Source organism: Lactuca virosa, chromosome 3 (genome assembly GCF_052849685.1).
Source record: "Lactuca virosa cultivar CGN04683 chromosome 3, Lactuca_virosa_CGN04683_v6, whole genome shotgun sequence".
In the NCBI taxonomy this organism is placed as follows: Eukaryota; Viridiplantae; Streptophyta; class Magnoliopsida; order Asterales; family Asteraceae; genus Lactuca; species Lactuca virosa.
The window spans coordinates 338,338,417-338,351,187 of record NC_136428.1 but is presented as its reverse complement, the minus strand read 5'-3'; positions in this window follow the sequence as shown (position 1 = coordinate 338,351,187).

Here is a 12,771-nt window from a genome sequence, read left to right as displayed (position 1 = left end):
CGAGCTGTTTCATGTCGTGTGACTGTCGCACAGAAAGAACTTTCACCTTTTTAGTTTTTAATGCCAACTGATCTATGATCTTGTTTTTGATGGCCAGATCCTCCTGGAGCTTCTCAATCTTGGGGACGACTGAGGCATTCATCTCGGCATAATCATCCTTAAGTTCAGAACGAACCTTTGAGAGAGCAGCTCTTTCTGTTTGAAGGTTAGTTTCGAGACTCATAATCACTTACAGTAGCGGTGTTTTTATCATAAGAACTGCGAAATTCCTCCATGAACTGAGTAACATCAGTAAGTAGTTTTTGACTTTTTCAGTCGTATCACGAACTGACTTCTCTGAATTTTCAATAGCCTTTGTTGAGTTGGCAAGATTCGTAGCATGCTCCTTTGTTAAAGTCTCAAACAAGGATTTGTAGGACTCATGGGAATATTCACTATTAGACAAAGTTTGGGAACACTCGAGTAGAGAATCCAATTTATCATTTAAGGTCTTGAACTACCCCTTCATCATAGGGGCCTCATCATCATCACTTGACTGATGAACAGTGAATGGGCTGTATTGAAATTCTTGCAAAATCATCCCGATCATCACCAATAATCGTATCAGGATCATCATAGCGTAAGGGTGAGATTGCAGATAAACTACGAACAATAGTAACACCAGAAGCACCTGCCCCCGTATCAGATACGTTGACAGTCACTTGAGGTATACTTGTGGTTGTAGTTGATTCGTTGTCTAATGGAGTGGTTTGGGTAACATATATATGTGGTTGCGAAACACCAACAGATACGTTCGGACAAGGAGCGATGGTAATGGGTGTAGTAGTTGGTGTAGAAGTAGTAATAGGAGAAGGTGGAAGAGAGGGAATATGAAAGAAATCATCTTGCAATGGAACTGAAGTTGAAATAGAAGAAGATACCTTCGGATGGGAGTGAGTAGAAGATGGCTCCGAGACCATTGGTTGTGAAGTTGCTCCGGTATCTTCTGTTTCATGCTAAGTTTGATCATGACCACGAAGATTGGAGATAGTGTGAGACTTCGAATCCTTCATGGCGACAGGAGAAGGTGACCTCGGCTTGCGAGCAACCTTCTTTACCCTTTACTTCGGTGTTTCAGGTAGCTCCGAAGGTCAAACTTTTTCCTTTCGTTTATCTCCCTTTTTGGGTTTTTGGCCGCATCCATGGCCTTTCGCATCTCAGCAGTTAAAGGGCGAGCACCTGATACAGGCTTCTTCCGATACTCGTTAATTAGCATGTTGTCTGTTGGAACATAATTGAGCATAGCCTCCGGAAGAGATCCAACAAAGGCGAACTTCGTAGGATCAGACATGATGAAGTTCGAAGTGTGGAAGAATGAAATAGATGCTATAACAGAATCCTCTATCACCGGAATGTTGAGACGAGTTATAGCCCTCTGAACGATAATGGACCAGAATCTAGCACAAGAAATCTCTTAGTGCCTTGTTGTGGAGAGAGTCCTCTAAACTAGTTTTGCCCAAAGGATTAAACTGTAATCCATGTTAATTCCAGAGTATAACCCGTAGATAATAGTGAAGAAGGTTTTGAACAGAAGAGTGAAAAGCCTATTTCATGTAGGAGGAAGGGTGGGATTCTTGAACTTTGATAGCATGGCAAGGTTTTCCAAATACCCCATCTGGTAAAACATTTCCAGAACTACATATGATGAAATTGATTCTAGATCAATCATACCCCTATATTGAGAAAACCGCAACAATCGACGAAATCGGGCCTTGGAGATGGAGGTTTTGTGAGAATCAACCTCAAAAGTATTAACAAACTCACTTTCTTGGTAACGTGCAGTGGGAATACGTTAGGTAGATGAACCAAAAGGACATTCTCTGCCATTGTGAGGGCTGGAGCCAAAGAAGAGTGACGAAGGCACTCGATCATCGGCTGGAGAGAAGCAGCGTAATTGGATGAATCGAGATCCAAGATGAGGTTTTGGTTGGGTTTGATGTTCAGCAGCACCGATGAGGTGGTTTGTTCAGCCACATAAGGCGTTTCAGAGGAGTTGGCCATGGCAATGGTTCGAGAAGATGAACAATGTTTGAGAGAAAGAGAGTTTTTATTGCAGGAGAGTTTGGAAGCTTTGAAAGTGGTGAATGATAATCAAGCGTCGATTTCCCTTTTATACGTCATTACTGGTGAGAGAAATCTGTCGTTTGGCGCTTCCAAATCCCTGAAAAAGCACCTGAAAAATCATGACAGCTAGGTGTGTGTCAGGCGTCGTAACTGACGGGCGTGACCTTAGCCTTGAAATAAGGACGCGCCTTCTTTTTGAAATCTTATCCCTTTAAAATGCCGTTTCAGTTCTGCACATTCGGAATTAAGAGTCAATCGTCATACCCTGCTCTCGGAATTGAAAGCAAGCATTCGGAATTAAGAACCAGAATTTTGGAAAATCATGACGATTTTTGTGCAAGAGTGTGCCAAAGATAAAGAAATAAATCAAATAATATCTGGGAATCTGTGATATCAATAATAAATCAACATAAAAACAGTTTGATCCCGGGAAACGATCTCTTTCTTTGGAGTCAAGAGAGACTCGGGAGTTTCTGTGTGGTATCCCGTTTAATTACGGTCATCTGTTTGTTGAGAAACAGTGAAAGGCTTCTTCTCATTCAGGCTTAAGGGTGGCTTCATCTTCAACGAAATTTCGAAACTCAACATAAGTCCGAAAGTCTGGAAGAAGTACTTGTCTGACCAGTGTAGCCATAAAAACAAGTATGCTTTGGATTAATTTAAGTGGCTGGATAGTGTAGAAATCTCAAGAAAAATAAAAACTGGATCTTCTGGGAAGAAATGTCTTAGGTTGAGAACATTCCATTAAGATCTCGCAAAAATAAAAATAATGAGATTCCAAGGTACAAACCACTAGGGTTGTTTTTCGTCAATGACCATGGTGAAAAATCTAGAACATGTTAATCGTTCACCGTCAATTTAGAAACTGGTTTTGGATTTGGGTTTCACTCAATTCGTGGTGATAACGAATTTGAGATCATAAACACAAATGTTGTGTAACCATAAACCTCAATGGTAATAACTGAGAGTCTCAAGGGTTACATTTATGTAAGTGAAAATGATGGAGAAATATTGGAGGTTGTTCCCAAGAAAAGAATGTACCTTTGCAATACGAGAATGACAAAGCAGTTAACTCTTAACTCAATATGAGAAGTGTAAGGTAGCTCAATGACTTATCTGAATTGATATCCTGATTGAGAAGAAACGATTGGTATTATCGATTCAGTAAGGCTTTGAGCAGAGTCTTGGAGGCTTGGGTCAACATGCAACGGCATGCTTCTAGGGACACTTAACTAGTGCAAAGATTTGTATTTATGTACCTGCCCTTTCTTGTCGAATTGAGATTATGAAGAATACGTACCTGGAATGCTTTTCAATTTTCTAAGATTTTTGGTGTTTTAAATTTTCTGAAAAAGAAATAAAAACATAAATAAAGAAAAAATTTTGTAATTTTTAATTTTATGAAAAAGAAATAAAAACAAAAAAATATACAAAGGTTTCAAGATGCTCCGAATCACCGAATGAATAGTGAACTCTGAGGCGCTCCGAGGGCTTGGACCCATTCGCAACAAGATCAGTAGACTCCGAATAACTCTTAGGGCTAATACCCGTTCGTAGTTTATCCAATGCTTTCCGATTGCGAAGCTGGTTTCAGAACATCGTCTGCTTCTATTATTCCAAGCCCTTGTAAGATCTGATTGAATGATGATTCATGAAGGGCCTTGGTGAAGATATCAACAAGTTGATCAGAGGATCTTACGAAATGTACTTCCACTTTTCCATCCTCTACGTGATCCTTTATGAAACGATACCTCAGCGATATATGTTTCATCTTGGAATGTTGCACTGGGTTATGGCATATGCGAATTGCACTTTCGGAATCGCAATATAAGGGGATCCTCTTCATATTTATCTTGTAATCTCTAAGCTGACTTTGAATCCAAATCATATGAGAAGTACATGAAGCAGCTCCGATATACTCAGCTTCAACAGTCGATAGAGACACGCATGTTTTCTTCTTTGCTTGCCAACTTACGAGCTTGCCATCAAGAAACTGACATACTCCAGTTTTACTTTTACGATTAAGACCGCATCCGCCAAGATCAGCATTTGACTATGCTTGAACAAAGAATCTGGAGTTGGAAGGGTACCAAATTCCGAGTGAGGTAGTTCTCTTAAGATATCGAAGAATATTTTTCACTACAGTCATATGAGGCTCACGAGGATTTTCCTGAAACCTGGTACAATAGTAAACATCGAATATATTGTCTGGACGACTAGATGTTAGATACATTAAAGATCCAATCATTTGTCGATACAAAGTCATATCAGATGCCGGCTTGTTCAAGGACGGTATGAGCTTCGTTCTGAATGCCATTGGAACCTTCACTCTATAATCTCCCATCATTCCGAACTTCTTAAGTAAGGTCTTCGTATAAGCCTCCTAGTTTATGAATATACCCTCTGAACTCTGTCTAATGTTCAAACCAAGGAAAAAGTTAATCGAACCCATTGAGCTCATCTCAAACTTCGTTTCCATCAATTTTTGGAATTCAACTGTTAATCCAGGATTAGTGGATCTGAAAATGATATCATCAACATAGATTTGGATGATCATCAGATGGTCACCATCTTTCTTGTGAAGTAAGGTTGGGTCGACCATGCCATGTTTAAACTTAGCTTGTTTTAAGAATCGAGTGAAAGTTTCATACCATGCCCGTGGAGCTTGCTTTAGACCATAAACTGCCTTATCCCGAATGTAGCAATAGTTTGGATATTTCTCATTTACAATACTTGGTGGCTGTTCAACATAGATCGTTTCTTCTAATTCACCCTTTAGAAACCCACATTTGACGTCCATTTGATAGACTTCGAAAGTTTTATGTGTTGCATAGTCAAGAAAGATGTGAACTGACTCTAGCCTTGCAACTGGTGCAAATGTTTCTTCATAGTCTATGCCTTCCTCTTGGCAGTAACCCTTCACCACTAATCGTGCTTTGTTTCTGATCACGTTGCCCTCTTTGTCAAGCTTGTTGCAAAATACCCATTTCAATCTACAACAGATCCATCCTTTGGAGTTGGAATCAGCCTCCATACCTTATTGCGCTCACACTCATTGAGCTCTTCTTGCATAGCTTGCACCCAATCAGAATGATCAAGAGCAACATTTACAATTTTTGGCTCAATCTTTGAAATGAACGAATTAAACATGCAAAATTCCATTTTGGAAAATAATGTTGTCTGATTGGCTTTTTGTTGAGCTCTAGTGAGCACACCTGAAGAAGCTGCTCCAATCACTTGTGATTTAGGATGGTCCTTGGTCCATTTAGCTAATGGAGGATTGTTCAGATCATAGAATGGATCAAATTCTGAATTTACGTCTTCGAATTCAGACTGAGCATCTGGATCATTATTTTCATTCTCATTCTCCCCCTGGAATGATCCATGTGGCTCGTCGTCTGAAATTCGGTTCTCCCCCCGGATTGGACTTTTGTGGTTGACTTGAGGAGGTTGAATGCTCCCCCCTAAACAGGAGTATTTGGATCTGGTGATTGTGGTGGTTGTTCAATTGTCTTCAGAATTTGTGGCTCTTTTTCAAGGTCTTTTACAGTATCATCAATAATCTTATTTAGTTCATCTTCCTTATTATCTGTTGCTTTTGATTCTGAAGAGATCGCCTTTTCTGGCTCATCAAACAAGTTCATGAATTCCTTTTAAATATTTGAAAGAGGAATCGTCATCGGATTTGTCATAGGAAAAATCTTTACAGATAGACTATCAGCCTTCTGATACTTCTTCAGATAGTTATCATCAAACATGACATAATCGGTTTCCTCTATCTGTTTCAACTTTTTATTCAGAACCGTATATGCCTTCGAGGTCAGAGAGTACCCCCAAGAAGATTCCTTCGTCTGCTTTCACATCGAACTTGTTCCTTTGCTCTTTAGAATTGAAGATAAAACACCTGGAACCAAAAACATGAAAGAACTTGACATTAGGTTTTTGTTTATTGAGAATCTCATAAGGAGTGATTGAAAATATTTTATTGATAATAGATCGATTTTGAGTGAAACAGGCAGTTCCGGTAGCCTCATCCCAGAAGTAAAATGGAAGGTTTACAAAAGACAGCATGGTCCTCGCAGCTTCACAGAGAGACCGGTTTCGTCTTTCAACGACTCCGTTCTACTGAGGAGTGTAAGGAGCAGAGAAGTTGTATGCAACTCCCTTTTCAGTTAAGAATACTTTGAACACTTGGTTTTTGAATTCCGAACCGTTATCACTGCGAAGGTTCCTAACCAATTTACGCAATTGAAGCTCGATCTGCCTGATAAAGTTCTTTAGCTTTAAAGTTGCATCTGATTTATGTTTAAGAAAATAAATGCAAGTAAATCTAGAAAAGTCATCAACAATTACTAGAATGTATTTGTTACCACCAATACTCTCGATGGCAGATAGACCACAAAGATCTATATGTAATAGTTCAAGTGGCTCAATCACTTTGGTGTTGATAATTGTCGAATGACTCTTCCTTCTCTGCTTTACTAGTTCGCAAGAAGCACACAGATGTTCCTACTCAAACTTTAGAAAAGGCAACCCTCACACAAGATCACCAAGAACAATTTTCTTGATATCCTTGAAATTCAGGTGTGAAAGCCATCGGTGCCATAGCCAATAATCATCCGAAGATGCATTCGTTGTAAGTCCCAATCAATAGATCCAAATCAGTAATCAATGAATTGCAAGCAATTAAACAGAGTGTAGAAGGAGTAGAATGAGAATAAAATCAAGCATGCACACATCTATAACGTATAAATGTCAGGTACACCTTGAAAAACACGCATACATACGTCACTATTACTGACACACTGACACAGCCTAATTATACCACAATTAGCAGCACACAAGTGTGCAGCCGCACACACCCACTAACATGCTATGACCACCACAACACACTCTAACATCCTACCACGACCTATACATGACAATGCCTAGCCCAAACCACAAAAATATAGCCTATCAGTCTCCCCCTTGGTTTGTGGCTAGCATTGACTTGGTCTTCATTGTACAGGAGTTTCGAACAGCTTCAGGTCAGATTTTCCCATGGATCCCATCCATAGCTTTCCATTGATGATTATGGAGACCATTCCAGTGAATTCCTTGGCAGCAGCCTCCATGACTTCTTTTCTGCAAATGATTTGGTGACGAGCGAAGGTACGAATGTCTCTTTCTCTGAATTTGAGAAGATCTTTTGCACTGATAAGCCTTAGTACTTCTTCACTATTCTTGAACTTGATGGCAGCAGTAGCAGTTTCATCATTATATGCCCAAAATTCCATGTCGTCAAGAAATCCTTCAGGGAAGTGTTGAGGGATAGGAATTTCTTTCAGTTGTTTTGTCGCTGGCCATAGTATGATCTTCATTGGCTTCCCAGATTCAGGATCGATAACATCTGCATCTTTTCTGTACAGGGCTTTTGAAGTTTTCATCTTTGAGAAATTTTCTTTAACCTGCCTGTCTACAAATAGTTTGAAGTTGGTCGCATTGGGATCCTGTGAAGGATTGTGAAATGGGGCCCTTGAAAGTTCGGCAAGATCAACTTTCGTCCATGAGTTGAAGTCATGAATGCTCTGGTAATATTCGGGAACTCCAGAGTTTCTCTTTACGACCCACATGTTCACTTCATGGTCAAAGGCCCACATCTTGATCCCAGAGCGATCACCATACTCGTCACCAAACTTTCTTTTCTTGAGATCCGTCACTGTCAATACAGGATCTTTTGCTTTGCAATTTTCGTTCGAGTTCTTCATAAAGAGTAATCCTTCACTTTTATTGGCAGTGAAGGTCCTTTTTCCATGCTTGATCGTGATTCGAGATCTGGCATTATCGGGCTCTTTGTCGAAGCGATCAACAATGGTCGTTGTCCTTGGAGGAGGTTGATTAACTGGAAGGTCGCCTTCTGAGGACTGGGTGGGATCCATGGGAGGATCTTCAATTCCATGAGGTTGCTGAAACAGAGCCTTGACTTTGTCACCAAAAGCGTCATACAATATGTTCTTCAATCCGAAGTAGAAGGCAGTTAAAGAACCAAGATTTGTTTGCAGATCTGTAATCTGTTTAGTCTTTAGTTCATCTCTTTCTCGAAGCTCAGTGATATAGGAATCATGTTGCTCAAGCAATATGTTCTTTTCAATGACTTCTTGTCTTAGAATTCCAATCTCTTCTCGAAGCTTAGACACTAAGGTCTTATCATCCCCTGAATATTCTTCCTCAAAAGATATGCCTTTTCCTTGGGAGGGAGAATCTGAACAGTTATGTGCCAAGTGCTTAGCTAGTCTGATAGAAGCTTCATCTAGCGAAGGCCTTGTGGGGGTATATTCAGGAATAGAAGACGATCCGCCTGCTTCATACACTGTGCTTGGACCTTCTTCAGTTTGAAGTGATGGTATAGAGATAGTTATGGTGGTGACAATCGATGAAACCGGTGGTGCTTGGCTTTGAATGAACACTCCCTGCCTTGGAGAAGACAAGGAGGTTTGTGGCTGTGTCGGTTCACTCAGAGATGGAACAGAAGTAGAGACATTATCATCAGGGGAGGAATCCCTGAAGCCACATCTCTTAGTCTTGAAGAATCTTCCATTGGTTTTGAAGAAGCAAGCAAAATCTTGAGAGCATTAACATCATCCCTAGTCTTGGCTGCTGGTTGTGCAACTTCATTGACCTTGAGGAGCTTGAGGAGTACAAAAGCTTGAGAAAGCAGTGTTGTTGGTGGTTTGGATCCCAAGATTTGTTGTGGAGTATGAATTGACATGGTTAATCTCCATTTGCTTATCATCGAGATCACAAGCCTTGATGATCGCCATCGTTTCAGCCAAACTCAAACGGTTCAAATCTTTGGTCTTCTTAATCACTGAGACATTTATATCCTAGGATTTTGGTAGAGAGTTCAATAGCTTTATGTTGATTTCCAATCTTGTAACCATCACACCGGCAGAGCTCATTTCTGTGGTGAGTGTGATAAACCTTTGCAACTGATTCTCAAGTGTTTCTCCCAAGACATAGTTAAACATATTGAACTTTTGTCGCAGCATGTCTTGGCGACTCTGTTTCATGTCTTCGTTGCCTTCATAGACTTCTATCAGTGCTTCCCATAAAGCCTTTGCTGATGTATACTCATGGAAACCTTGAGCGATTTCCAGAGATAATTCCATGGTTAGTGTAGCAAGAGCCTATTCCTGCTCCTCGACTCTCTCGAAATCATCATCGGTGTAGTTCTCAACTTGCTTATCAATTATGGTTCCATCTTCCAATGTAGTTGTAATGCAGATTGGTCCTCTAAGAATACTTCGCCATATCTTGAAATCCTTCATTTTGATGCACTTTTCGATCCGATATTTCCATTTTGGAAATCCTTCCGCAGATAACAGTCGTGGAATTCGAGAAGTGGTTCCCATAATTGCATCCAATTCATGGTGAGCTGACATGCTTTGAGATTCCATGTTTTAGAAATCAACAAAAACTTCGTTAATTAGGATGAGTGCAACCGCACACTTCAGCCGCACACGTCAACAGCACACACTACAACCGCACACACCAACAGTACACTCCAACCGCACACTCTAACCGCACACTCTAACCGCACACCCAGCTGCACACTCAACCGCACACACTAGCTGCACACTCAACCGCACACACTAGCTGCACACATTCAAAGACGTAACCACACATCTTCAAAGTCTTCAACCGCACACCTTCAAAGACTCAACCGCACACCTTCAAAGACTCAACCGCACACCTTCAAAGCTCCAACCGCACACTCAAAAATACTAGATTTTTGAACGAATTCTGATTCCAAATTAGTAAAAACAATGATTAGTAGCAGTTTCTCAATCAAAAAGTATGAATGCACTTCAAAAACCACAATTATCTTCAACCGCACACTCTATGATTCTTCAAATTGACACTGAATTTGCTCTGATACCAATTGTAAGTCCTAATCAATAGATCCAAATCAATAATCAATGAATTGCAAGCAATCAAACAGAGTGTAGAAGGAGTAGAATGAGAATAAAATCAAGCATCCACACATCTATAACGTATAAATGTCAGGTACACCTTGAAAAACACGCATACATACGTCACTATTACTGACACACTGACACAGCCTATTTATACCACAATTAGCAGCACACAAGTGTGCAGCCGCACACACGTGTATGGCCGCACACACCCACTAACATGCTATGACCACCACAACACACTCTAACATCCTACCACGACCTATACATGACAATGCCTAGCCCAAACCACAAAAATATAGCCTATCATTCGTAAGAAGGAAAATAGAAGGCTTCCCTTTGATAGGATTGAAATTCAGAGGATACATTTCGCCTTTTCATTTGGAATTCAATAGCACTACTTTTGTTTTCTTTTCTATTATTTCTGATCCCTCGTCGTCAAATGAGACTTTTAGCCCTGTACCTACAACCAATTGAGAAACGCTTATTAGATTATGTTGCAGGCCGCCCACATAAGCTACCTTCCGAATCGAGAATTCTCCATTCGTAATCATCCCATATCCTTTGATTTCTCCGATTGAATTGTCCTCAAACATGACATAGACACCATCCTTCAGCGATCGAAATTCCCTCAACTCCTCTCTCCTTCCCGTTGCGTGACGCGAACAGCCACTATCAATATTGTTGGATAAGGTGTCTAAGTCCATAACTATATTTAGTATGTACTTAACCCGACTTGGCATGGTCCATTTAGGTTTCATGGCATGGCAACAATTGGATAGAAAAATGAGAAAAAGGACACTTATGATATGTTAATATATTATAAGTTCTAATATATTAATATGAAATCATATTATTTAATTAGTATTGATCAAGAATTAATTTGGAATTAATTTTGTGATCAAAAGAGACTAATTAAATATATAGGGATTGATTTAGTAAATCATTCATTCTTATATAGTGGGCTTATGATCCATGATTCACTAGATTGGGCTAGGACCCATTGGGTGCTCCATGGAGGTTAAAACCCATGGATTATGGGGGAAATGAAAAGCCATGCACATTAGGGTTAACATGGTGTAACCCTACATGTAACACACTATATAAAGAACCTCATATGGAGCAAAATCGGTATCTAAGACTAAAAGGGTGAGGGCTAGCCGATTTTTTGCTCAAGTGTACTTCTCTCAAGTTATTCCAAGAGTTGTGGTGTTGTGTGAAACATTTGAGCCATCACATTTGGGGTGCCAGGCTCACAAGTTCTTAAGGAATACAAGCAACAAGAAAGGTATGTCATTCTACTAGTTTTTTGTATTACAAGTACCCCATAACATGCTAGTTAGGATGAGAACCTTGGAAAAATTAAATTTGCATGTATATTAGAGAAAACATAGATCCAAGGTTTCTAGGGTTGCATGTACACCATAAGAGTGTTAGAATGCTCAAAACCCATCAATAGTATCAGAGCCTAGGCTTGTTTTCTTTATACTTGATGCAAATTGCTGAAAAAAGTCGAATTAATTCTTACTGTTCAGTCGACTCGTCGAGTCCATGGGGGAACGGGACGAGTCCAAGTGAAAACTCATCCTACTCGTCGAGTAGGTTCTTGCACTCGCCGAGTAGGAGGCCCAGAGTGCAGAATTTTGAGTTTTGTTGCTCGAAATGGACCAAAATCATTACCCTAAACTGTTTTGGACTTCTAAAATCTGTTTTTGATGTGTTAATGATTATGCTAATCCATTTTCAAAGGTTATTATCAAAGTTTCAAGTTTTATATATGTTTATATGATTCTTGAAAATTGTTGATATGAATGTTCATGCTTATGAGTTTTGGTAGATCATAGGAATTTTTAGCAAATTGTTTGTTATTGTAATTCTTGATCTAAATGCTATTAATGGACTCCATAACTTGTCCTCAAGTTATGGAATTCCAAAAGTCTTTTCTTTAACATCATTAAAACTCATAAGTTATTGAATATGAAAGGTTTTGATTAGTTTCAAAACTTGCCCTCAATTTTTGGAATTTGTAAAGTCACTTTAAAAAACTTTAATTCCAAACCCTAGAGTTTTAAAAGTTTAAAATTCAACCCTTATACTTAATAATATTATAAGTTAATAATATATATATATATATATATATATATATATATATATATAAGATCAAGTCAGTCTTACCGTTAGTAGTCCTCATTCACGAAGTTGGTCTATAAGGGGGTATAAGGTTGTTGCCTATAAAATGGCAGCTTAATGTGTATCCACTCTCACCCACCACTTCCTTAACTGGTGGAGGGTCGTTAGCCGAACGGGTAGGACAAGAACTATAATTCTCATTAAATGTATAATGATAAATATAAAGTAACTAAAGCTTTTATACATTCCAAATCTTAGTTACTTTAGGAAAATGTGAAATTGATGCTAACCTATGAAATTACACTTTGCACCTTGCTAAAGTCGTTAGTGGGGCGTGTGTGGTTAACCGACACACTAACATGGACTTAACAAGGGTGGCAAAGGGTGGCTTAAGGTTTGTCATAGATCGGTGTAGCGTGTGTCACTACTAGAAAAACTGCCTTTTACGACGCGCAATGCGTGTCGTAAAACGCTCAGATGACGCGCAAATGCGTGTCAAGGAAGGCCCTGTCATAACGAGAGACGACACGCTTTTGCGCGTCGTCTATTTATGGCGCGCATTTACGACGCGCAATTACGACAC